At 43.5% G+C, this 25652-nt stretch overlaps 1 protein-coding gene across 3 annotated transcripts in view; it reads left to right on the top strand.

Annotated features, from left to right (window-relative positions):
• LOC124594838 (wiskott-Aldrich syndrome protein family member 3) overlaps nt 1-25652 on the top strand; it is a 277912-nt gene that overhangs the window by 136070 nt on the left and 116190 nt on the right. For all 3 annotated transcript variants that reach the window (XM_047133290.1, XM_047133288.1, XM_047133289.1), the window contains exon 2: nt 11556-11621. The gene's annotated coding sequence lies outside the window, so the exon portion shown is untranslated. The remainder of the gene's footprint in view (nt 1-11555; nt 11622-25652) is intronic.

Raw genomic sequence — 25652 nt, 5'->3', positions numbered from 1 at the left:
AGTGAACGCATTATTGTGGCCAAGATAGACACAAAGCCCATGCCTACTACAGTAGTAAAAGTTTATATGCCAACTAGCTCTGCAGATGATGAAGAAATTGATGAAATGTATGATGAGATAAAAGAAATTATTCAGGTAGTGAAGGGCGACGAAAATTTAAGTCATTGGTGACTGGAATTCGAGAGTAGGAAAAGGGAGAGAAGGAAACATAGTAGGTGAATATGGATTGGTACTAAGAAATGAAAGAGGAAGCCGTCTGGTAGAATTTTGCACAGAGCATAACTTAATCATAGCTAACACTTGGTTCAAGAATCATAAAAGGAGGTTGTATACATGGAAGAATCCTGGAGATACTAAAAGGTATCAGATTATATAATGGTAAGACCGAGATTTAGGAACCAGGTTTTAAATTGTAAGACATTTCCAGGGGCGTATGTGGACTCTGACCACAATCTATTGGTTATGAGCTGTAGATTAAATCTGAAGAAACTACAAAAAGGTGGGAATTTAAGGAGATGGGACCTGGATAAACTGACTAAACCAGAGGTTGTAGAGAGTTTCAGGGAGAGCATAAAAGAACAATTGACAGGAATGGGGGAAAGAAACACAGTAGAAGAAGAATGGGTAACTCTGAGGGATGAAGTAGTGAAGGCAGCAGACGATCAATTAGGTAAAAAGACGAGGGCTAATAGAAATCTTAGGGTAACAGAAGAAATATTGAATTTAATTGATGAAAGGAGAAAATATAAAAATGCAGTAAATGAAGCAGGCAAAAAGGAATACAAACGTCTCAAAAATGAGATCGACAGGAAGTGCAAAATGGCTAAGCAGGGATGGCTAGAGAACAAATGTAAGGATGTAGAGGCTTATCTCACTAGGGGTAAGATAGATACTGCCTACAGGAAAATTAAAGAGACCTTTGGAGAGAAGAGAACCACTTGTATGAATATCAAGAGCTCAGATGGCAACCCAGTTCTAAGCAAACAAGGGAAGGCAGAAAGGTGGAAGGAGTATATAGAGGGTTTATACAAGGGCCATGTACTTGAGGACAATATTATGGAAATGGAAGAGGATGTAGATGAAGACGAAATGGGAGATATGATACTGCGTGAAGAATTTGACAGAGCACTGAAAGACCTGAGTCGAAACAAGGCCCCGGGAATAGACAACATTCCATTAGAACTACTAACGGCCTTGGGAGAGCCAGTCATGACAAAACTCAACCATCTGGTGAGCAAGATGTATCAGACAGGCGAAATACCCTCAGACTTCAAGAAGAATATATTTCCAATCCCAAAGAAAGCAGGTGTTTACAGATGTGAAAATTACCGAACTATCAGCTTAATAAGTCACAGCTGCAAAATACTAACGCGAATTCTTTACAGACGAATGGAAAAACTGGTAGAAGCGGACATCGGGGAAGATCAGTTTGGATTCCGTAGAAATGTTGGAACACGTGAGGCAATACTAACCTTGCGACTTATCTTAGAAGAGAGATTAAGAAAAGGCAAACCTACGTTTCTAGCATTTGTAGACTTAGAGAAAGCTTTTGACAGTGTTGATTGGAATACTCTATTTTAAATTCTAAAGGTGGCAGGGGTAAAATACAGGGAGCGAAAGGCTATTTACAATTTGTACAGAGGTGGCAGTAATAAGAATCGAGGGACATTAAAGGGAAGCAGTGGTTGGGAAGGGAGTGAGAGAGGGTTGTAGTCTGTCCCCGATGTTATTCAATCTGTATATTGAGCAAGCAGTAAAGGAAACAAAAGAAAAATTCGGAGTAGGTATTAAAACTCATGGAGAAGAAATAAAAAATTTAAGGTTCGCCGATGACATTGTAATTCTGTCAGAGACAGCAAAGGACTTGGAAGAGCTGTTGAACGGAATGGACAGTGTCTTGAAAGGAGGATATAAGATGAACATAAACAAAAGCAAAACGAGGATAATGGAATGTAGTCAAATTAAGTCGGGTGATGCCGAAGGAATTAGATTAGGAAATGAGACACTTAAAGTAGTAAAGGAGTTCTGCTATTTAGGGAGTAAAATAACTAATGATGGTCGAAGTAGAGAGGATATAAAATGTAGACTGGCAATGGCAAGGAAAGCGTTTCTGAAGAAGAGAAATTTGTTAGCGTCGAGTATAGATTTGTCAGGAAGTCGTTTCTGAAAGTATTTGTCTGGAGTGTAGCCATGTATGGAAGTGAAACATGGACGATAAATAGTTTGGACAAGAAGAGAATAGAAGCTTTCGAAATGTGGTGCTATAGAAGAATGCTGATTAGATGGGTAGATCACTTAACTAATGAGGAGGTATTGAATAGAATTGCGGAGAAGAGGAGTTTGTGGCAGAACTCGACAAAAAGAAGGGATCGGTTGGTAGGACATGTTTTGAGGCATCAAGGGATCACAAATTTAGCATTGGAAGACAGCGTGGAGGGTAAAAATCGTAGAGGGAGACCAAGAGACGAATACACTAAGCAGATTCAGGAGGATGTAGGTTGCAGTAAGTACTGGGAGATGAAGAAGCTTGCACAGGATAGAGTAGCATGGAGAGCTGCATCAAACCAGTCTCAGGACTGAAGACCACAACAACCACCACCTTCCTAACTTCGCTAGACCATCACAAAATAATGTATTTGAGTTCTAACGACGTATCTCAACGTCAAATCACACAGAACAGCTTATTGTGTCTCTCAAGAGAACTACATGGACATACAGACATACCTTTGCTCGTTCTCCCCTCCCCCTCCCCCACCCCACCCCACCCCCCAGCTTATGGGATGTGAGGTCACAAAAACGAAGTATAAATACATGGTGTTCCAGGAGGAATGGTCAGTATTGAGGAACATTACAAGAGCGATCATTCGAAGCAAATAATGTAGTAAACATTGTCTCTAAAATGCATACCTCAAGATGAACGTGTTCATAGCTCTTAAGGGTTGCATTTTTGCACACTTTTGCTTTGAATGCTCGTTCCCGTCATATCCTGAACATTGACCATTCCTGTTGTATATACTCCTTAGTAAAATTAAGCTGGATGGTGGCCGTTTTCACATGAGTTTGTCCTTTGTATATTAATCGTAATGTATATTAATTTGGTAGTAACAATGATAGGGTCTAGTATTCCTTCCACACTTTGTATTGCCATCTTAGCAAAACAAAATAATTGTAACTTTTACGAAATTTAAGGAGTCAGTGAAATGTGTAAAATGTCTCGTCTTAAAGTAATTTTTGTGCTGTTTTAAAAACCGATGTTAGATGTTAAGAATCTGTAATATTTCCGAACTTATGGATAACTTAATATTATGTTTTATATTTTTTAATATTAATTCACCTGATGAATTTAGGCTACAGTTGTATATGTAACACTTGATCCTCTGTTCTCTAGCATCAGTTGAACGTTTCTTTTGCAAACAGTCGTTGAATTCAATATTGCACAATAAAATCTCTCCTGATACTTGACACAATTTGAAATTAGTCAAATAAAGAGGTCCACATGAAACATATTACCATATTATGATCTTCAGTTGTTACAGACATTCTGTTCATGGTAGCAAAATATGGGCTACAGTGTTTGACTGCTTTCGGCATTCGAAATATGGACTTCTTACAGGAATCTTAAATAAAATTTCAGGTAGATTGTATGGTACCTAAGGAATCAGGAAGCAACCACAAATCGGGGTCAGGGATTTTCTCTGCCTCGTGATGACTGGGTGTTGTGTGATGTCCTTAAGTTAGTTAGGTTTAAGTAGTTCTAAGTTCTAGGGGACTGGTGACCATAGATATTAAGTCCCATAGTGCTCAGAGCCATTTTGAGCAACCACAAATGTTGTGATGTTGTTATAAGCATGTCTTATGTATAAAAAATAGTTTAACATCAATTTAGGGTAAAATCTTTTGATGATGTGGTCGTGATATTATTTGCTATAATAATCGGTAGTCGACTGTAAAATTATCGCACATTTGCGGGGAAATGGTTGAGGGCGCCTGACAATTCAACTTGCTCCACATATAAAATCGTAGAGACAGAGATAAAGCGACGTTGGAAATAAACTATTTCTCTTTTTTTCCTTCCTTCATTTACCTCATGAACTCTAGCGTAGCTTACATGCGCGATGTTTGCCAGTGCTCCGTCTGAAAATACTGTTTTCTTTTAGTTGAACTGTCAGTCGCGAAATGCAGAAAACACGTTTATGTCTCGCACAGATCAGTAGTTACGATGATGCAATACTACACAGCATACTGTATTTAGCTGTGTATGAGACTTTCCTTAAAGCCGTGTGTAGAACTGGAACGCAAAGTAGATAGATCCACATGGCGCATTGGTAAGACGCTAAGATTCGTATTCTAGGTATCAGCTGTTTTCTCTATATCGCTTAGGGCGAATGCTTGGATGGTTCCTTAAGTCGCGACTATTTTCCTCCGCAAATCCCAGTTTGTGTTCCCTGTGCAATGACATCATAGACGACGGGACGTTAAACCTGCATCTTGTTTCCTTCCTTCCTAATTTGTCTTGAACCATTATCGTAATGGCGCTGTACATATGGATACTTAAAGGAATTACTGCAGTGACAACTCAATTATTAAACTGATTCGTTAATAATGCAAAAACTGGAGGCAGTCTCAGGATATTCCTCGGATTCTTCTAATGGATGTGTAACTTAACTCTAATCTCTCCTTAAGCCTCATCTGTTCAAAACGTCGCCCATGTATTTGTGTTCCACGTTAAACTATAAAAAACCTTCCTACGGCATAGCACCTCAGCTTTCTCAGTCGTCTGCGATACCCTTTTATTGACCTTTGGTGCCCGTGCATGCAAAGTGTGTCGAGAAAAGGTGAGAGATGTCGCTTCTGTTCTGATACTGGTTTTAATCGTGGCATGTAGACTGCCTAGAATGTGAGATCAATAGAAACGGTGCCGCTGAAAGCTGTAAATCCGTAACGTCAGCCCACGAAGCTGCGGCGTCCTTGGCCACAGACCGACTTCCGCGTGCTTCGCGCCGCGTTGCATCACCATGTTATAGCGGACGGCGACTTTCATTACTGTACTGAAACTGAAAACTGTTGCGGAAACCTGCCAGAAGGGAAGAGGCCGCAGATTCAAAGGCTGACGTCAAACGCCGTACTACGGACGCGGTAAGAGGTGTCCGGCCCGCTCTCTGAGGAGTGCGTGCGCAAAAAAAAATACTCGTTGTTGCCAGTAGTGTAAATGGCCAATGTTGACAGTATGGGCTATAACGTCGACGATTGATTGTACGGGTTGTAAAGTCGGCAACAGCTACAAGATGCTGCGACTTTCTGCTGGCACTGGTATAGTAAGCACTACAATAAACGCACACGCATGAGCGCTTTCTTCAAGTTAGCAGTCAACATCTTTCCTTTCATGTCTGGGACGAAAAAATACTGGAAAGTCTGTATTCTGTCTCATTTGTTTATATAAACTAGCGATCCGCCGTGGCTTCGCACGGGTGACACTTAAGTATTTACGGCTGGACGACTTCTTTATAATAATATGTAGTGGATATAAACACACCTTCCTCGTGAATCAGTCTATCCATTAGTGAAATTCGTATCAAAGTCTCTACAGTCTTACCTATAGTTATCCCCAACATACAAAGAGAAATTGCTGTGGGACACTTCAATTTATAGTATGTACAGGTTGAAGATGGTTTGGTTGCAACACAGTGCCTTGCTACACGTCCTCCTATTAGAGGTGGTATACCGTTGCATTCCTAGGACACTTGAAGTGACATATCCAGCCAGTAGTTGGGGAGCTACGGTTTCACGTGATTCCATACCGCAGAGGGACTCTACATTTTTCACAGCAACAAATTTCGCCAACGATGATTGCTTGTAGAAAATACAGACAAAAGTTGTGAGACTGACTGGGGACTGTTTAGCTTAGTGGTAAACCGATCGAAATCCATGTTGAATTGTAAGTTGTCCATGTAACTGGCTGGATTCGTCAGTTGAAGCATCTAGGAGTGAAACGACAATCTACGTCGGACAGGGCCATGCCTTGTAAACCATAGTGATGTTCAGACCAGTCTTCGGGCCTTTTACACTGCTCAGAAGAATTAAGCGTCTGCCATACTCCTTTGCTGAATAATTGAGGACCGGGTATATTTATAACTTTATCTTTCACAAATTAAGTACGCTACAAAACTTCATTACACCCTCGATCGCTTACATCAAAAGAACTGAAATGTCCGACAAGTTTCGAAAACAAAGTGGAAGTCATTAATCCCGTCATCCTGGGCGCTTTTCATTGCGCTAGGAGATCTTCAGTAACGTGTGTGCCGTCCGTGAGCGTTTATCACTTCTGGATACCTGCATGCTCCCTGTACGTCTACGTAGGCTAGCTAGCCTGTGGTATCCGTTCCCATTCTGCAGTGAAAAAACACAGATCTTGGAGAGTTTGTTGTAGCATAGGACGACCCCGAACAGACTCTAAAGTACGTCCCACATATGCACGAAGAGATTTAGATCGGGACTCATCGCCGGCTACTCTAAATGGCTGCGAAAGACATCCCTGCTGACGCATGGGCCCTCGCATCAAAAAGCATTCAGGACCACCACCGTTTGCAGCAGCCACAACATGGTCTAGCACGAAATGTTCGATGTACTGCCTGGCGGTAAGGCGACCATGTACTACGACAAGATCCATACGGCTGTCAACACTGAAGCCTCCCCCAGCATCACAGAACCTTGGCCGAATCTGTCAGATTTATTGGACGAAATTTGGCGGGTGAGCTCACCACGGGTCTTCACACACCAACACGGCCATCACCTTCCGGCGGAGGTTGTCTGGACTCGTCTGTGAATAACACCTTCCACCACTGACGAATTTGCCAGTTGATATGGGAACGGCAGAAGTGATGGCGAGCTGAAAGATATTGTCAAGCGGGTTACTCGAAAGGACGTCTGGGTCTTGAGGTCCTTCTCGTAACACGTTCGTTACAGTCTGATTTGACACAGCGGCACCACTGGCTTGAGATCGTCCTGCAGTGCGTTTGTGGTAGCCGTACGATGCCGCAACGCAGGTACGGCCAGGTATCGCTATCCACGTGGGGTTGTAATGCGTCGGCGACGTTTTCAAATTCGCCTTGTACACTGACCTGTCTCCCTGTAGCGTGTCCACAACCTGGGGATGACACCAGGAGCGGCATCGGCATCCGCAGCAGCAGACCGAAAGTCCATTCTGTTCTGATCAAATAGACCGCCCTTGCAACTTGCACTGCATTAAGTCGCATTGGTTGGGGCGGCGTCCACAAATGACAACTGCAGTCTTTGTGCTTCTCTAGAAAACAATTATCGGTACACACGTCCTTCTGAAGGTCACGTGACACTTTACTGCATAACATAGCCAATAGATAGCGAATGATTTTAACTGTTGCCTACATTGAAAGTGAAGATCTCGAGCCATGCAGAAAGACCGCAGGTACTGCCTATATCAAAACAGATGTAACATACCGGACATTCATACACTTGTTCCTCCCCCCCCCCCCCCCCCCCATCACCACCACCATTTCTTTTGGACAGTCTGTTTAATATACTTGACAAATTCCGTATTCCTTTCCCGTACTCTAATTCCCTTTTACATCTACAGCTGCACTCCGCAAGTCACCATACGAGGGGCAATCCAAAATAAAACCACAGTGTTTTTTTAACACTTGTTTTCCATACCTTCGATATTTTCACACTATGTTCATACATTCTTGAGACACGGAATGTCATTTCCTTCGCTTTCAGCTACCTTACGCAACCGAGGAACTAAGGCCCGTATACACGCGCGGTAGAAGTCAGGGCCAGCACGTTTGAGAAACTGTTCAGCATCCTTCGCAATGGAGTCGTAATCTTCAAATCTCGTTCCGCGAAGGGATTGCTTCAATTTACCGAAGAGGTCCTATTCAAATAGCGCAACATCGGGACTGTAGGGTGGGTGTTCCAGTTTTGTCAAGCCAAGCTTTGTGATCTCGGTGATGATTTTCTTACTGACGCGTGACCGGGCGCTATCGTGCAACAGCAAAACATCGAGTTTTTGCCGATGTCGTCGAACGCTTCCGTGTGGCATGATGTTCACAGGTAACAGCCTTTCCGAACCAATATCACCTTCGCCATCACTTTCGTTGCTGAAGCCACAGTTTCGATTCGACGTGTTTGCATGATGCCATTCGATCGATCACCTTCTTGCCTACGGTTCAGAGTGATGCAACCAGGTTACATCTTCCGTCACAATCATTGGAAGGAAGTAGTCTCCGCAATTCCCGTGCTGTCCTTCGTGTTTCTTTGTGGGCATCCGTCAACATTCTCGGAGTCAACCTTGCACAAACTTTCTTCAACTTTAGCTGTATCAATATCCTGCACACAATAGCTTCTCCTACTCCAATTCGGACTGACAGTTCTCTGTTACGTGCGTTTTTCAGACAAAATCAGATTGTGAATACATCGCACTCTGTCAGGTGTCTGTGCACTGTGCAGTGCTTGGGTCGCATCGCGGGAGCTTCAGAGCATTGGCTTGCTCACTTTCACCAGATAACCAGCTTGTCCAACGACTTACTGTACTGCGATCGACAGAGTTACCCCCACCGTCTGTACAACCCTCAATGTCTAATTTTAGCGTCCTGGTCGTTGCGAGAGTCATCTATTGGAACGTGACCTAGTGGGATTTTGTAGAAGTTGCTACTAGGAGCTCCTTTCTAGCAACGTCTCCCGTCGAAGTTTGTTGAACATCTCACTGACACACTGACTAAACAAAAAAGACTGATCTTGTAACTATTTTGTGAATATTTTATGTCTTCCAATTTGGTAAGGGTCCTGGGCCAACAAACAGTACTAAGCAGTTAGTCCGGTGTGCCTTCCTTCGTCCTATCATTGATAATTTTTTACGCTGGTCTAGGTACCGTTACTTCTGTTATGCCTGATTCTCCCACCACTTCCAAATTTCTTACCTCTTCATTTAGCTTCTTCATACGAGGGGCTTTCCGTGAGTAATGCAACACACCTTTTTCGTGAAAGCAGGTTGGTTTTATTAAGGATTTCAGTACATCACATTATTCCCCACTTTTTTGGCTGCAAAACTCGATTTTCCATCATCCCCGTTCAATGCGTCAGCCTTATGCCACCTTACTTGTATGCCCGCATGGTACTACGCTACTGGTCGACGGTTGAGCCAACTTCTTACTGCATCATATACCTCCCCATCATATTGGCCGAAACAGGTGGAAGTAGGGAGGTGCGAGATCCGGGCGGTAGGGTGGATGAGGAAGGACAGACCAATGAATGCGAAAATATTTTGTTGACACCGACCTACATAGGGCGGAACGATCACCACGATAAAATAAAGGAAATCAGAGCTCGTACGGCAAGATATAGGTGTTCATTCTTTCCGCTCGCTGTACGAGATTGGAATAATAGAGAATTGTGAAGATGATTCGATGAACCCTCTGCCATGCACTTAAACGTGATTTGCAGAGTATCGATGTAAATGAATGAAATTTTGTGAGCTGTTCTTGGATGAGCAAATTTGTGTGAGGCGTTGCGTTGTCATGGGGAAGTTCGTTTGCATTTTTGTAGCGACGGACGCGCTGATGTTGTTTCCTCGGTTTTTTGAGGGTAGCACAACATTTCATAGCTTATTATTGCGCCGTGAGGGAGAACGTCAAACAGAATAACCCCTTCAGAGTACCAGAACCCCGTCGCCGTACAGATGGTCATGCGTTGTTGTTTACGCTCTTCTGTTACGCGACGAGGAACCCTTGTGTTCCCTAACTGGCGGACGACTGTGTCAGTACTAGCGGCAGAGGCGTCTAGTTGTGCAGAGAGTTGTTAACGATCCGTCGATCACCGCGGATGTGTCCGCACGTTCTAAAATTGCAGGAGTCACAGCCGTGTGCGATCAGTGTGTATGCGGGAGATCGGACAGGTTTCCGCCACCTTGTTGCGATGGTGACAGACGCCTTGCCCAACGACTCACTGTACTTTTGTTCACTGTCAGAGGTCTCCGTAGACATTCTGGAAGCGCCTCTGATTATCTACGATGCTCTGGTTTTCCGCCAAAAGAAATTCACTGACAGCTCTCTGCTTGGAACGTACCTCCGCTACAGGCCCATATTGAAGGCTACATACAGCGCCGCCACCGTTCCGTTCGGTCCTTTGTGAAACAATAGAGGGGGTATTCCACTATGTTACCACAACAATTCCGAAGTTTTTCAACCGAAATTGGCCGAGAAAAGAAATGTTGCGTTGCTTATTGAACGCTCCTCGTAACTGCTGTCTGTATAGAGCTTCCCACAGTTGCCCCTGAAATAGTATCTTCTTAATATGTGTCACCCTAACAACATGTTTGTCTCCATTCTCGTTTCAGGAATTGGTAAAGCGTTTGCGTGATTGTAGGGGTTTGCTCTTCAGAATCATAACTGCTACACGTCCATTATCGTACCCTTTGTTGAAGTCATTTACTCGCCTCTCGCACAGACGGCAGCAGACAGTTAACCTCAAGAGCCGGTAGTAGAGACCTGTTTGCGCCCTTGCGGTAGTGTTAACCGCATTGCTTCATCTTGTGTTCGGTAGCTCGTGTGCTTCCCCGTTGGCGCATGACCGGATGTCAGCGGGAAGCGGCAACCTCAATATCTTGGCCAGTCAGTCGCAGTGCAGACGTTCTCCTCCACTTTCCCACCCCCTGTGATCGGCCATTCATTTGTGCGGGAACACTTGGTCAAGGCCAGGCAACACATAAACAAGTTATACTTTATTGACGAATTCTCTGTGTTTAGGAGGAAACCCAGGCGGGCGGTCCGGAAAAAACCTAAACAATGTAGCTGGTGCCACGTAGCTCGGGGAAACTTTGAGGACGATCCCGAAGCACGACAAGGTCTGTTTCACACGAGTTCAAACTGAACCATTGAATTTACTGTGTGGGATTTAGCCATAAAGCGTAAAGCTAAACTTCTGACAACAAGCTTACTGTGTCTTTCACCTACAAGTCAGCCATGTCAGAAATAACTATTCTGCAATAAATATTGCTTCCGGATGACACTAGGCTTTTGCCTTCCGGGCTGTTAGGGCATCAGCATGAAGTACAAAGAACAGTAGCGTAGTTTGACGCAGCAGAGTTGAGCTTACAGTATAAAATATTTGATACTGAAAGGCCGAGATTTCACCTAAGCTAACTCTTTTGTTTGTGTGTATAGTTCTGCATTCAGCCTGACTGGGTCGCTGTGGTAAAAGTCAGACATCAGGCAAACTTTATTACTCATATGACACGTTTCTGAATTTATTCGTCATTAGGTATCCAGGAGCGATTTCTGCACGTAGATGTGATGTTTTAAAGTTGTATGTGAAACATTCGCACAGTAGTCTGCAGCAATAGCTCCTCGATATCTGATGATGGATAAATACCGATACCCATCATATGAGCAATAGTCATTCCTTGGATGGTGTCTGACTTTCACAACTGCGACGCAGTCGGCCTGAACCCAGAGCAGGTTATTATAACAATGGTCGCCTGCCTCATGCATGTCTGTCACATTTATATTATTTTGTTTGTGTTACAGGTACGAGAAACTGAATCCATGGACTGTGCTACAGGCAGTGGACTTCGACAATGTTCTGGGTTGAGTGTAAGTACCGCACGCTTATCACTGAAAGATGCAGGAAGGGAAACGCAAATGGAAATTCCATTTCGTCTTAAAACACATAGCTGAAGACCTGTTTCAGCTTTAATCTTACAAGAGTAATGAAAGGTACCCGAAAACAGCAGCGATGAGTAACGTAATAAAAAGCAACTGACCCATGCTTGTACCAGTTTAGCAGTGCTATCCGTTTTCTTTCCTTGCTCTGCGGTGATATACAATCTTATCCGTTTCATGTTTGTGGGTGTCTCACCATATAAGGTCACGGAAAAAAATCGCAGCACCAAGAATGAGTTATGTTACACAAACGAAAATTGGTAGGCGTGTTTCTTCGTCCGAAAGATGTCTCTTCAAATTTTGCGCCAGGCGCATAAGAGATCGGACTTCGTGAGTTCATATCAAGAAAGCTTTTAAGGCGGTAAAGATGCCATTATCAACAGCTCACTGAGTTTGAATGAGGTCGTGTAACAGAGCTACGAGAAGCCAGATGTCCCTTCTGCGATATTACAGAAATACTTGGCAGGAATGTAGCCACTGTACAAGAGTAGCGGTAGAGGTGGTCACGAGAATGTACGAGGTGCATTCAAGTTCTAAGGCCTACGATTTTTTTTCTCCGGACTGGAAAGAGATAGAAACATGCGCATTGTTTTAAAATGAGGCCGCGTTCATTGTCAATACGTCCCAGAGATGGCAGCACCATACGGCAGATGGAATTTTACCGCCAGCGGCGAGAATGAGAACTGTTTTAAATACTTAAAATGGCGACGTTTTCCTTACTTGAACAGCGTGCAATCATTCGTTTTCTGAATTTGCGTGGTGTGAAACCAATTGAAATTCATCGACAGTTGAAGGAGACGTGGTGATGGAGTTATGGATGTGTCGAAAGTGCGTTCGTGGGTGCAACAGTTTAATGAAGGCAGAACATCATGTGACAAACCGAAACAACCTCGGGCTCACACAAGCCGGTCTGACGACATGATCGAGAAAGTGGAGAGAATTTTGGGGGATCGCCGAATGACTGTTGAACAGATCGCCTCCAGAGTTGCCATTTCTGTGGGTTCTGTGCACACAATCCTGCATGACGACCTGAAAATGCGAAAAGTGTCATCCAGGTGGGTGCCACGAATGCTGACGGACGACCACATGGCTGCCCGTGTGGCATGTTGCCAAGCAATGTTGATGCGCAACGACAGCATGAATGGGACTTTCTTTTCGTCGGTTGTGACAATGGATGAGACGTGGATGCCATTTTTCAATCCAGAAACAAAGCACCAGTCAGCTCAATGGAAGCACACAGATTCATCGCCACCAAAAAATTTTCGGGTAACCGCCAGTGCTGAAAAAATGATGGTGTCCATGTTCTGGGACAGCGAGGGCGTAATCCTTACCCATTGCATTCCAAAGGGCACTACGGTAACAGGTGCATCCTACGAAGATGTTTTGAAGAACAAATTCCTTCCTGCACTGCAACAAAAACGTCCGGGAAGGGCTGCGCGTGTGCTGTTTCACCAAGACAACGCACCCACACATCGAGCTAATGTTAAGCAACAGTTTCTTCGTGAAAACAACTTTGAAGTGATTCCTCATGCTCCCTACTCACCTGACCTGGCTCCTAGTGACTTTTGGCCTTTTCCAACAATGAACGACACTCTCCGTGGCCGCACATTCACCAGCCGTGCTGCTATTGCCTCAGCGATTTTCCAGTGGTCAAAACAGACTCCTAAAGAAGCCTTCGCCGCTGCCGTGGAATCATGGCGTCAGCGTTGTGAAAAATGTGTACGTCTGCAGGGCGATTACGTCGAGAAGTAAAGCCAGTTTCATCGATTTCGGGTGAGTAGTTAATTAGAAAAAAAAATCGGAGGGCTTAGAACTTGAATGCACCTCGTACTGTCGCAAGAAGACCGGCCTCCGGCCGGCCACGTGGCGTTACCGAGAGGAAAGACAATGGTGTTGGGCGTATAGCTCTGGTGCATTGCACTACATATACAGGAGCAATGTGAGCAGCAGTTGCCACCGCCGTGACGCAATGAACTGTTACAAATCGGTTTCTTTAAGGACAGCTCCGAGCCAGACGCCCTATAGCGTGCATTCCACTTACCCTAACGACCGCCGTTTGCGACTTCAGTTGTGTCAAGCGAGCGCTCATTAGATGGCAGGGTGGGGGTCGGTTGTGTTTTCTGATGAAAGCTGGTTCTTTCTTGCTGCCAGAGATGGCCCTGTGTGTTGGTTAGAAGGAAGACAGTTGAGGGACTGCAAATAACCTGTCTACGTGCGAGACGCGCTGGACCTACACCTGGAATTATGTCTGGGGTGCAATTTCGTATGATGGCAGAAGCACTCTCGTGGTTATCCCAAGCACAGTGTCCGAAAATTTGTATGTCAGTCTGGTGATTCGACCTGTTGTGCTGACATTCATGAATAGCATTCCACGGGGTGTTTTGCAACGGAATAACGCTCGCCCACATACCGCTGTTTTAATGAAGCATGCTCTGCAGAGCATCAACATGTTACCTTGGCCTGCTTGATCACTAGATCTGTCTCCATCGAGCACATCTGGGACATCATCGGGCGCCATTAACCATCCTCAAATTGACCGACCAACACACTGACATTCTGCGCCTGTACAACACAATCCATGCACGTTTGCATGCTTGCATTCAACGTTATGGCGTTTGCACAGGTGATTAATGTACTTGCATTTCACATTTCCAATAGTATATCTCGAGGTTACATTAACCTGTGATCTTCCAGTTTCGGTAACTTAAATAGTTTACGTAGACAAATGCATTCCCGAAATTTCATTACTCCACTTATTTTTTAGTGTTGAGATTCTTTTCCACCAGTGCATATAATCGATGGTTTCGCTTAAGGTGGCACGATATGCAAAACTTTCTACATGTATGCAAGATAATTTCAGCAGGCCAACCAATTCTGTGGACTGACCCTACGTCAGGATGATAAGCGTCACAGCAAATTCGCGTTTATTGTGAACCGGCGTTCATTAACTGAACACTTCATTTTATTAGTGCGTTGGGGGAGGGGGGGGGCGTCCTTCTACCAAGAGGAAGGCCTCAGACACGACCAACTGATTCGGCTCATATTTGGCAATTGGTTTGTTGGCACAACACCCCCCACCGCCCCTCCGTTTTTCGGAAAACTACCCCTGAAGTTAATGACGCGCGATCGATTCACCTAAAAATAATGACGGGCAAAAGACTCAGAATTGACGGGGTCGATAGACAATTGAATACTGAACATTTTTGTCAACTTACATGGCTCCACAATCGTATATTTTCCAACAAATCGACGAAAGAAACCTTTTAGACTGCCGTTGTCTCCATACGATATGCGCCGTTAAATGAAATGACGCCAAGGCCCCTAAGCCAGCCTTGCTTTCGTTGAACAGCTATTACCGTACGGGTACAGAAACGGCAGTTGAAAAAGTTCCTCTCACAGATTTCTAGGAAAATATGCGTTTGCGGACTCCACATATGATGATGAAAAATGCTCAGTGGTCAGTTTTCAGTTATTTATCGATCCCGTCAGTTCTGAGTCTTTTGCCCGTCATTTTTAGGTGTAGTTTTTTAGAAAAAGAGGGTTGTTGAGCCAAAATAACTAGGACTTTCATTTTAGGTTGTGCACAGGCGACCTGTCAGATGTGTGCCGAATCTGTTTTGGCCGTACCTGAGAGGTCTTCCCCTTGTAAGTGAACTGAAATTAGTTCACGACGATGATTTGGTACCGTAAGTGCTTTGCCGTTTGCTCTGCTGTTTGCATACATTTTTGTTCGTCCGAATGGTCTATTCAAAACGATGTTGGCTTTAGACGTACGTGACCGGCAGAAAAATAGACAGGTCGCGATATAGACCTTCAGACAAACGTATGAATTGGAACACCTGTCAAATAACAATCTGCAGTTAAGTAGCTCTTGGCCTTGACGACTCTGTATCTGACTTGGTATACGAGTCCTGTCATCCCCCTTCGCTCCGCTAATAACTAAAGCTTCTGTTTCGCAACAGCAATCCCGGTTACAGTGCAAAACTAGGGAACGAAACTCGGGTGAAAGTTACATTGACAACCTTTTAGAGGTAATTTATGAAAGAAACGACAATTTAAATAGAAATAAATTTCTAGTAAAACTTTTTAAATAAAGTGTGAAATTAGTTTTCTCTGCCCCACACAGGTTCTTTACCCTACACAGTCAGTCTTGTTCGTGTGAACTCTTAATAGCTACGACAATACTTGGAAGATTTAAAACTAAAAACGTGGGGTGCATGCAGTAGATAATAGTTGGGTCAGTTATGTATTGCACGGACCTTATGTTTTTTGTTGTAAAATTTAAATTTATTGTAATAGCTATTAAAATTCACAACCATAAATCTTCAGGATCATCTGTATGAGGCTAGGAGAAATTATTTCAGATTTTGTAGGCCAGTTTAAAAACATTATATTAAGAACTTGTTTTTAATTAATTAAATAGACACTAGCTTTTATCCGTGGCTTCGCTCGTATACTTGTATGCTACATACTTTGCACACATCTCCTCCCCTTAATTTCCTCCTCCACCAGCTGGAAACGAAGAGGGCGAGGAATGACGCCATTAATCACTAAGTGATTTCCATATGTTTGGACCACTCAAAGATTCAGTGGAGGAAAGAAGTTCCGTTCTGATGAAGAGGTACGCCACGGGTGCATGAGTGGTTGCGCGGACTACCAAAAGAATTTTTTTGTAAAGGAATTTTATGCACCTTGTAAGTGCTGGAGGACTTGCATTGAGCGTGGGGGAGATTATGTAGAAAAGTGATACAGTTTTGTACCACTTCTGCACAATAAATAATATTTAAGATTTTCATTTGACTTACGCTCGTAAGAAAAAAAGTCCATGACATCCTTTCTCCTAGGTAAACGAATTTTGCAGATTCGGATGTAGATTAGATAAAAATAAAAATGGAGTAGAGACATAACCTAATAGCAAGGTTTGCACAAGACCCAATAGTTTTCTATAAAAGAAACTGCTAACATAAACTGTGAAACAAGAAAAATATCGTCAAGAAAGTCCTGAGACTGGTTTGATGCAGCTCTCCATGCTACTCTATCCTGTGCAAGCTTCATCTCCCAGTACTTACTGCAACCTACATCCTTCTGAATCTGCTTAGTGTATTCATCTCTTGGTCTCCCTCTACGATTTTTACCCTCCACACTGCCCTCCAATGCTAAATTTGTGATCCCCTGATGCCTCAGAACATGTCCTACCAACCGGTCCCTTCTTCTTGTCAAGTTGTGCCACGAACTCCTCCCCAATTCTATTCAATACCTCTTCATTAGTTATGTGATCTACCCATCTAATCTTCAGCATTCTTCTGTAGCACCACATTTCGAAAGCTTCTATTCTCTTCTTGTCCAAACTATTTATCGTCCATGTTTCACTTCCATACATGGCTACACTCCAGACAAATACTTTCAGAAACGACTTCCTGACACTTAAATCTATACTCGATGTTAACAAATTTCTCTTCTTCAGAAACACTTTCCTTGCCATTGCTAGTCTACATTTTATATCTTCTCTACTTCGACCATCATCAGTTATTTTGCTCCCCAAATAGCAAAACTCCTTTACTACTTTAAGTGTCTCATTTCGTAATCTAATTCCCTCAGCATCACCCGACTTAATTCGACTACATTCCATTATCCTCGTTTTGCTTCTGTTGATGTTCATCTTATATCCTCCTTTCAAGACACTGTCCATTCCGTTCAACTGCTCTTCGAAGTTCTTTGCTGTTTCTGACAGAATTACAATGTCATCGGCAAACCTCAAAATTTTTATTTCTTCTCCATGGAATTTAATACCTACTCGGAATTTTTCTTTTGTTTCCTTTGCTGCTTGCTCAATATACAGATTGAATAACATAGGGGAGAGGGTACAACCCTGTCTCACTCCCTTCCCAACCACTACTTCCCTTTCATGTCCCTCGACTCTTATTACTGCCACCTGGTTTCTGTACAAATTGTAAATAGCCTTTCGCTCCCTGTATTTTACCCCTGCCACCTTTAGAATTTGAAAGAGAGTATTCCAGTCAACATTGTCAAAAGCTTTCTCTAAGTCTACAAATGCTAGAAACGTAGGTTTGCCTTTTCTTAATCTTTCTTCTAAGATAAGTCGTAAGGTTAGTATTGCCTCACGTGTTCCAACATTTCTACGGAATCCAAACTGATCTTCCCCGATGTCCGCTTCTACCAGTTTTTCCATTCGTCTGTAAAGAATTCGCGTTAGTATTTTGCAGCTGTGACTTATTAAGCTGATAGTTCGGTAATTTTCACATCTGTCAACGCCTGCTTTCTTTGGGATTGGAAATATTATATTCTTCTTGAAGTCTGAGGGTATTTCGCCTGTCTCATACATCTTGCACACCAGATGGTATAGTTTTGTCAGGACTGGCTCTCCCAAGGCTGTCAGTAGTTCTAATGGAATGTTGTCTACTCCCGGGGCCTTGTTTCGACTTAGGTCTTTCAGAGCTCTGTCAAACTCATCACGTAGTACCTTTTATACGTAGTATTGATAATATTTGTTGAAGTTTGTTCGCTTAGTTCATTTTAACATCTTGTGGCTAGAACATAGTGGCGTGGATATTACAGTATGTTGCGAAGCTTGTTAATTGCATCCCACTTCAACCTCGCCATCGTCGAGAAAGAAGTCATTGGTCTAGGGAGCACCTTGCTTGGTTCAGTAATAGTGGTCCAGCGTGATGTTCCCCTGCGGACTCCCTTCTCTGTGGCAAGTTAGTCTGCCATACATTGGGCGTGGAGAGAGGAAAAAAGTTAAATCTTACAGAATGTTCATGAACGTCATCGGTATGGCCTGAGCGCCCACACGGCAGCCATTATGCTCAGTGGCCAAATACCACTTCATAGCGTTGCGCGAGGTACCGTTACATCACATCAGTATTGCAATATTGTGGATGATGTCCGTCTTTTAAGGGGTGCGGTGTGTCCAGACTTTCCCTTTATTCTCTTTATGGACGACAGTGCCGGCCCACACAGGACCGCTGAGGTGTCACACACTGGAAAGTGAAGATATTGAACGTGTGGAGTGGGCTGCGTACTACCCTGACATAAGCCCTATGGAGCATGCCGGCGATCGTCTTGGCAAACGCGTTTCTCAACGAACACCCCCTCCCCGAACCGTGCAAGAGCGGAAAACCACCTTGAGAGAGCCGTGGGACAATACTCTCCAAGGACTCTGTCCCATTCCCCGTTATAAACATACCATTTCAATTCTGTTAATTATCTATTGTTTCACGTCGTCCATCATTGCATATAATTGTTCCTGTCAAACAATGCGTCGGTTCCTGAGCAACTGTCAAGCAGTGTAATATAAGTGGGATTTTATTCACTTAGGACTTTAACTGAATTCTTTTCATTTTATGTTGTAGTTCCTTAATTTTCACCGGTGTTTAATGTCTACAGTAATATTAACAGTAGTTGCTATGAATATGATTTGTAGCTGTGTATGTAATATAAAACATTGTGTGGTATCACGGGTATTCAATAAGTACGGCCTGTTTAGAGTGTCAAGATAACAGGTCTAAAATTCGTAGCAGTTGAATTAAACTATTCAGATAGCGTAATTATTTTAAGACGAGCAAAATATAGGAGTAAGTCATGACATTGAAATACGTTTTTTGGTCATGTTATGCCGATATTTTTTCTTCGTATCTACCTAGTTGAACTTGAATAGGTGTGGGGTCGTAAGACACAATTTTGTGTGTGAATAGCTCGTATAACGGTTTTTCGGATGAGTGATTTATATTGTAAGAAAATTTTCGTGCTGTTCTAAGAGTGCCAGGTAATGGGCTTCCCTTGTCAGAGATGCACAACAGCCGGGCGAGCCACGTGACCTGGAGTCGCTGAGCTGGCGCTGTTTCCGCTGGCTGCGCGGGGCAGACCAGTCCTCTGGCTTCCTCATCTGGCGGCCTTCGCCGCTTCCGCTCCGGGTTCATCGGCGGACGACGATTATGTTTTTCAACACTCTAGCAATGAACATATGCGAAAAACTATAACTGTTTTGTCATATCGGGACTCTAACCCGGACCATTGACTTTCTTTACTTGTATCAAGCATTCGTAATGTTTCAATTTCAGGACAGTAGATTTAATATCAAAGTATTTTTCTGATATTCTGGCTCCTGTCCGGTGTTTAACAAATTCCATAACGTTAGCATGTACCTAAAATTTGCCATAAAGTACAATTTGGCTCTGAATAACAGCCACTATAATATAAGGGCACCCTATATCCCCGAGGCTTTGCTGGATAATGCCTTACCACAGTTCACAATCGCTGGGTTTTCGGCATGTTGTTGTTGTTGTGGTCTTCAGTCCTGAGACTGGTTTGATGCAGCTCTCCATGCTACTCTATCCTGCGCAAGCTTCATCATGTCCCAGTACCTACTGCAGCCTACATCCTTCTGAATCTGCTTAGTGTATTCATCTCTTGGTCTCCCTCTTCGATTTTTACCCTCCACGCTGCCCTCCAATGCTAAATTTGTGATCCCTTGATGCCTCAAAACATGTCCTACCAACCGGTCCCTTCTTCTAGTCAAGTTATGCCACAAACTTCTCTTCTCCCCAATCCTATTCAATACCTCCTCATTAGTTACGTGATCTACCCACCTTATCTTCAGCATTCTTCTGTAGCACCACATTTCGAAAGCTTCTATTCTCTTCTTGTCCAAACTAGTTATCGTCCATGTTTCACTTCCATACATGGCTACACTCCATACAAACACTTTCAGAAATGACTTCCTGACACTTAAATCTATACTCGATGTTAACAAATTTCTCTTCTTCAGAAATGCTTTCCTTGCCATTGCCAGTCTACATTTTATATCCTCTCTGCTTCGACCATCATCAGTTATTTTACTTCCCAAATAGCAAAACTCCTTTACTACTTTAAGTGTTTCATTTCCTAACCTAATTCCCTCAGCATCACCCAACTTAATTAGACTACATTCCATTATCCTCGTTTTGCTTTTGTTGATTTTAATCTTGTATCTTCCTTTCAAGACACTGTCCATTCCGTTCAGCTGCTCTTCCAGGTCCTTTGCTGTCTCTGATTGAATTACAATGTCATCGGCGAACCTCAACGTTTTTATTTCTTCTCCATGGATTTTAATACCTACTCCGAACTTTCCTTTTGTATCCTTTATTGCTTGCTCGATATACAGATTGAATAACATCGGGGATAGGCTACAAGCCTGTCTCACTCCCTTCCCAACCACTGCTTCCCTTTCATACCCCTCGACTCTTATAACTGCCATCTGGTTTCTGTACAAATTGTAAATAGCCTTTCGCTCCCTGTATTTTACCCCTGCCACCTTCAGAATTTGAAAGAGAGTATTCCAGTCAACATTGTCAAAAGCTTTCTCTAAGTCTACAAATGCTAGAAACGTAGGTTTGCCTTTTCTTAATCTTTCTTCTAAGATAAGTCGTAAGGTTAGTATTGCCTCACGTGTTTCAACATTTCTACGGAATCCAACTTGATCTTCCCCGAGGTCCGCTTCTACCAGTTTTTCCATTCGTCTGTAAAGAATTCGCGTTAGTATTTTGCAGCTGTGACTTATTAAACTGATAGTTCGCAAATTTTCACATCTGTCAACACCTGCTTTCTTTGGGATTGGAATTATAATATTCTTCTTGAAGTCTGAGGGTATTTCGCCTGTCTTATACGTCTTGCTCACCAGATGTTAGAGTTTTGTCATGACTGGCTCTCCCAAGGACATCAGTAGTTCTAATGGAATGTTGTCTATAACCGGGGCCTTGTTTCGACTCAGGTCTTTCAGTGCTCTGTCAAATTCTTCACGCAGTATCATATCTCCCATTTCGTCTTCATCTACATCCTCTTCCATTTCCATAATATTGTCCTCAAGTACATGGCCCTTGTATAAACCCTCTATATACTCCTTCCACCTTTCTGCCTTCCCTTGTTTGCTTAGAACTGGGTTGCCATCTGAGCTCTTGATATTCATACAAGTGGTTCTCTTCTCTCCAAAGGTCTCTTTAATTTTCCTGTAGGCAGTATCTATCTTACCCCTAGTGAGATAAGCCTCTACATCCTTACATTTGTCCTCTAGCCATCCCTGCTTAGCCATTTTGCACTTCCTGTCGATCTCATTTTTGAGACGTTTGTATTCCATTTTGCCTGCTTCATTTACTGCATTTTTATATTTTCTCCGTTCATCAATTAAATTCAATATTTCTTCTGTTACCCAAGGATTTCTATTAGCCCTCGTCTTTTTACCTACTTGATCCTCTGCTGCCTTCACTAGTTCATCCCTCAGAGCTACCCATTCTTCTTCTACTGTATTTCTTTCCCCCATTCCTGTCAATTGTTCCCTTATGCGCTCCCTCAAATTCTCTACAACCTCTGGTTCTTCCAGTTTATCCAGGTCCCAACTCCTTAAATTCCCACCTTTTTGCAGTTTCTTCAGTTTCAATCTGCAGTTCATAACCAATAGATTGTGGTCAGAATCCACATCTGCCCCTGGAAATGTCTTACAATTTAAAACCTGGTTCCTAAATCTCTGTCTTACCATTATATAATCTATCTGATACCTTTTAGTATCTCCAGGATTCTTCGAGGTATACAACCTTCTTTTATGATTCTTGAACCAAGTGTTAGCTATGATTAAGTTATGCTCTGTGCAAAATTCTACACGGCGGCTTCCCCTTTCATTTCTTCCCCCCAATCCATATTCACCTACTATGTTTCCTTCTCTCCCTTTTCATACTGACGAATTCCAGTCACCCATGACTATTAAATTTTCGTCTCCCTTCACTACCTGGATAATTTCTTTTATCTCGTCATAAATTTCATCAATTTCTTCATCTGCAGAGCTAGTTGGCATATAAACTTGTACTACTGTAGTAGGCATGGGCTTTGTGTCTATCTTGGCCACAATAATGCGTTTACTATGCTGTTTGTAGTAGCTTACCCGCATTCCTATTTTTTTATTCATTATTAAACCTACTCCTGCAACACCCCTATTTGATTTTGTATTTATAACCCTGTAATCACCTGACCAAAAGTCTTGTTCCTCCCACTATATCTAACTTTAACCTATCCATTTCCCTTTTTAAATTTTCTAACCTATAGTGCATCTGAAAAAATGTTAGGTACACTAAATGCCTTCCATATTTATTTCCAGAAACCCCATCAGTAACTTGAAATTACGTAACAGATCTGATTATTTAAATAATCTGTTGCACGTGTGTGTTCATTTTTAGGTTAAAAATATTGTGTAAGATTTGCTAAATTTACCAGGTAGCGGAATCGCATTTAGTTTTTTACTTCAGTACATTTACACTGGCAGTTTTTTTCTTGGATCGTAGGACTGCTGACGATTTGTTTCACTAAAGTATACGAGACACCACAAATACCAATCTTAGGTGGATGTAGGTAGCTCCCACACCCTTTCTGCATTTTTAATGGTTTGGGGTTCGACACATGTACACAATATGCACAGAAATACTAGTCGATGATTTGTCTAGTATGTAATACAGCTTTTCTCAATTTATGTCGCAGTTTATATACAAAGAAAAATACGGTTAATATGCTTCCAATTGCGTATTAACAATGGTAGGTTACGCTAACTTGCAACCAGTCACCCTCCGAATTGACTTACACCTTGGTCTGCGCTGCAGATCACTGTTATACAAACAGTGATTTCAGTCTCAGCATTATGCAACGGCGTTTCAACTACAAATGCAATTTTTTTTTTTTAATCCGTACTTGTTCGAGCGCTGAGAGTTCACATATCCAGACAGGCTGAAACAAGCATCTAATGACGAAATGAATGCAGGTAGGTTCCAAATATCCCAATGCTAACTCGGACTGAACACGTATAAATATGTGTGGCAAGTCTTATATTGAGCAGAACAGAAAAGTGGGAGACCAAAGATGAAGATCCTGATTTTGTCGGGCTTCCCTGCAGGCTAGCTTTCACTTCACCAGATTTTTTTTCTGGTATTGGGACTGGTGCACATATATCCTTACGGTTAATCTGTTGTTCATAGATGCCGGAAACTCTGTCCGAACCAGATTTATTTGATCCATCACGTAATACGCAATTTCATCCCACTGTTTTTGGAAATAGAGCGAAACATAACATTATCATTTTCCAGACGCACAAATGATGAAATCAGTTAACTATTATTGACGTACGGCTAATAACTAAACATGTCGAAAACGCATAAAAATGTTAGACATGTTTTTTCATTAATGGTGGAATGCAAAGACGAAGTCTGACAGTGGCATGAAGCTACGTTCGCTGAGAGTTGGCAAAATAGAAAAGATAGACATGATTTTGTCAATTATTGGATTGGATTTATCGGGTTTCGGGAAGCAAACTTATAGGAAACACTACAACCAACCACAACTTTTTTAGAAATGATTTTATTATACCGTTACTACACTCCCGGAAATGGAAAAAAGAACACATTGACACCGGTGTGTCAGACCCACCATACTTGCTCCGGACACTGCGAGAGGGCTGTACAAGCAATGATCACACGCACGGCACAGCGGACACACCAGGAACCGCGGTGTTGGCCGTCGAATGGCGCTAGCTGCCCAGCATTTGTGCACCGCCGCCGTCAGTGTCAGCCAGTTTGCCGTGGCATACGGAGCTCCATCGCAGTCTTTAACACTGGTAGCATGCCGCGACAGCGTGGACGTGGACCGTATGTGCAGTTGACGGACTTTGAGCGAGGGCGTATAGTGGGCATGCGGGAGGCCGGGTGGACGTACCGCCGAATTGCTCAACACGCGGGGCGTGAAGTCTCCACAGTACATCGATGTTGTCGCCAGTGGTCGGCGGAAGGTGCACGTGCCCGTCGACCTGGGACCGGACCGCAGCGACGCACGGATGCACGCCAAGACCGTAGGATCCTACGCAGTGCCGTAGGGGACCGCACCGCCACTTCCCAGCAAATTAGGGACACTGTTGCTCCTGGGGTATCGGCGAGGACCATTCGCAACCGTCTCCATGAAGCTGGGCTACGGTCCCGCACACAGTTAGGCCGTCTTCCGCTCACGCCCCAACATCGTGCAGCCCGCCTCCAGTGGTGTCGCGACAGGCGTGAATGGAGGGACGAGTGGAGACGTGTCGTCTTCAGCGATGAGAGTCGCTTCTGCCTTGGTGCCAATGATGGTAGTATGCGTGTTTGGCGCCGTGCAGGTGAGCGCCACAATCAGGACTGCATACGACCGAGGCACACAGGGCCAACACCCGGCATCATGGTGTGGGGAGCGATCTCCTACACTGGCCGTACACCACTGGTGATCGTCGAGGGGACACTGAATAGTGCACGGTACATCCAAACCGTCATCGAACCCATCGTTCTACCATTCCTAGACCGGCAAGGGAACTTGCTGTTCCAACAGGACAATGCACGTCCGCATGTATCCCGTGCCACCCAACGTGCTCTAGAAGGTGTAAGTCAACTACCCTGGCCAGCAAGATCTCCGGATCTGTCCCCCATTGAGCATGTTTGGGACTGGATGAAGCGTCGTCTCACGCGGTCTGCACGTCCAGCACGAACGCTGGTCCAACTGAGGCGCCAGGTGGAAATGGCATGGCAAGCCGTTCCACAGGACTACATCCAGCATCTCTACGATCGTCTCCATGGGAGAATAGCAGCCTGCATTGCTGCGAAAGGTGGATATACACTGTACTAGTGCCGACATTGTGCATGCTCTGTTGCCTGTGTCTATGTGCCTGTGGTTCTGTCAGTGTGATCATGTGATGTATCTGACCCCAGGAATGTGTCAATAAAGTTTCCCCTTCCTGGGACAATGAATTCACGGTGTTCTTATTTCAATTTCCAGGAGTGTAGTTTCGGGCCCGACCCCGTCATCAGACGGTAACATTGATTTCCTGGGAAGTTTTACATTTGTGTCCTGAAATGTAACAAAGTTTTTGTGATTACTTAGTTTACAAAAACTTTGTTGTATTTTAGTACACAA

Source organism: Schistocerca americana, chromosome 2 (genome assembly GCF_021461395.2).
Source record: "Schistocerca americana isolate TAMUIC-IGC-003095 chromosome 2, iqSchAmer2.1, whole genome shotgun sequence".
Classification (NCBI taxonomy): domain Eukaryota; kingdom Metazoa; phylum Arthropoda; class Insecta; order Orthoptera; family Acrididae; genus Schistocerca; species Schistocerca americana.
This window is presented reverse-complemented; position numbering and strand designations above follow the sequence as displayed.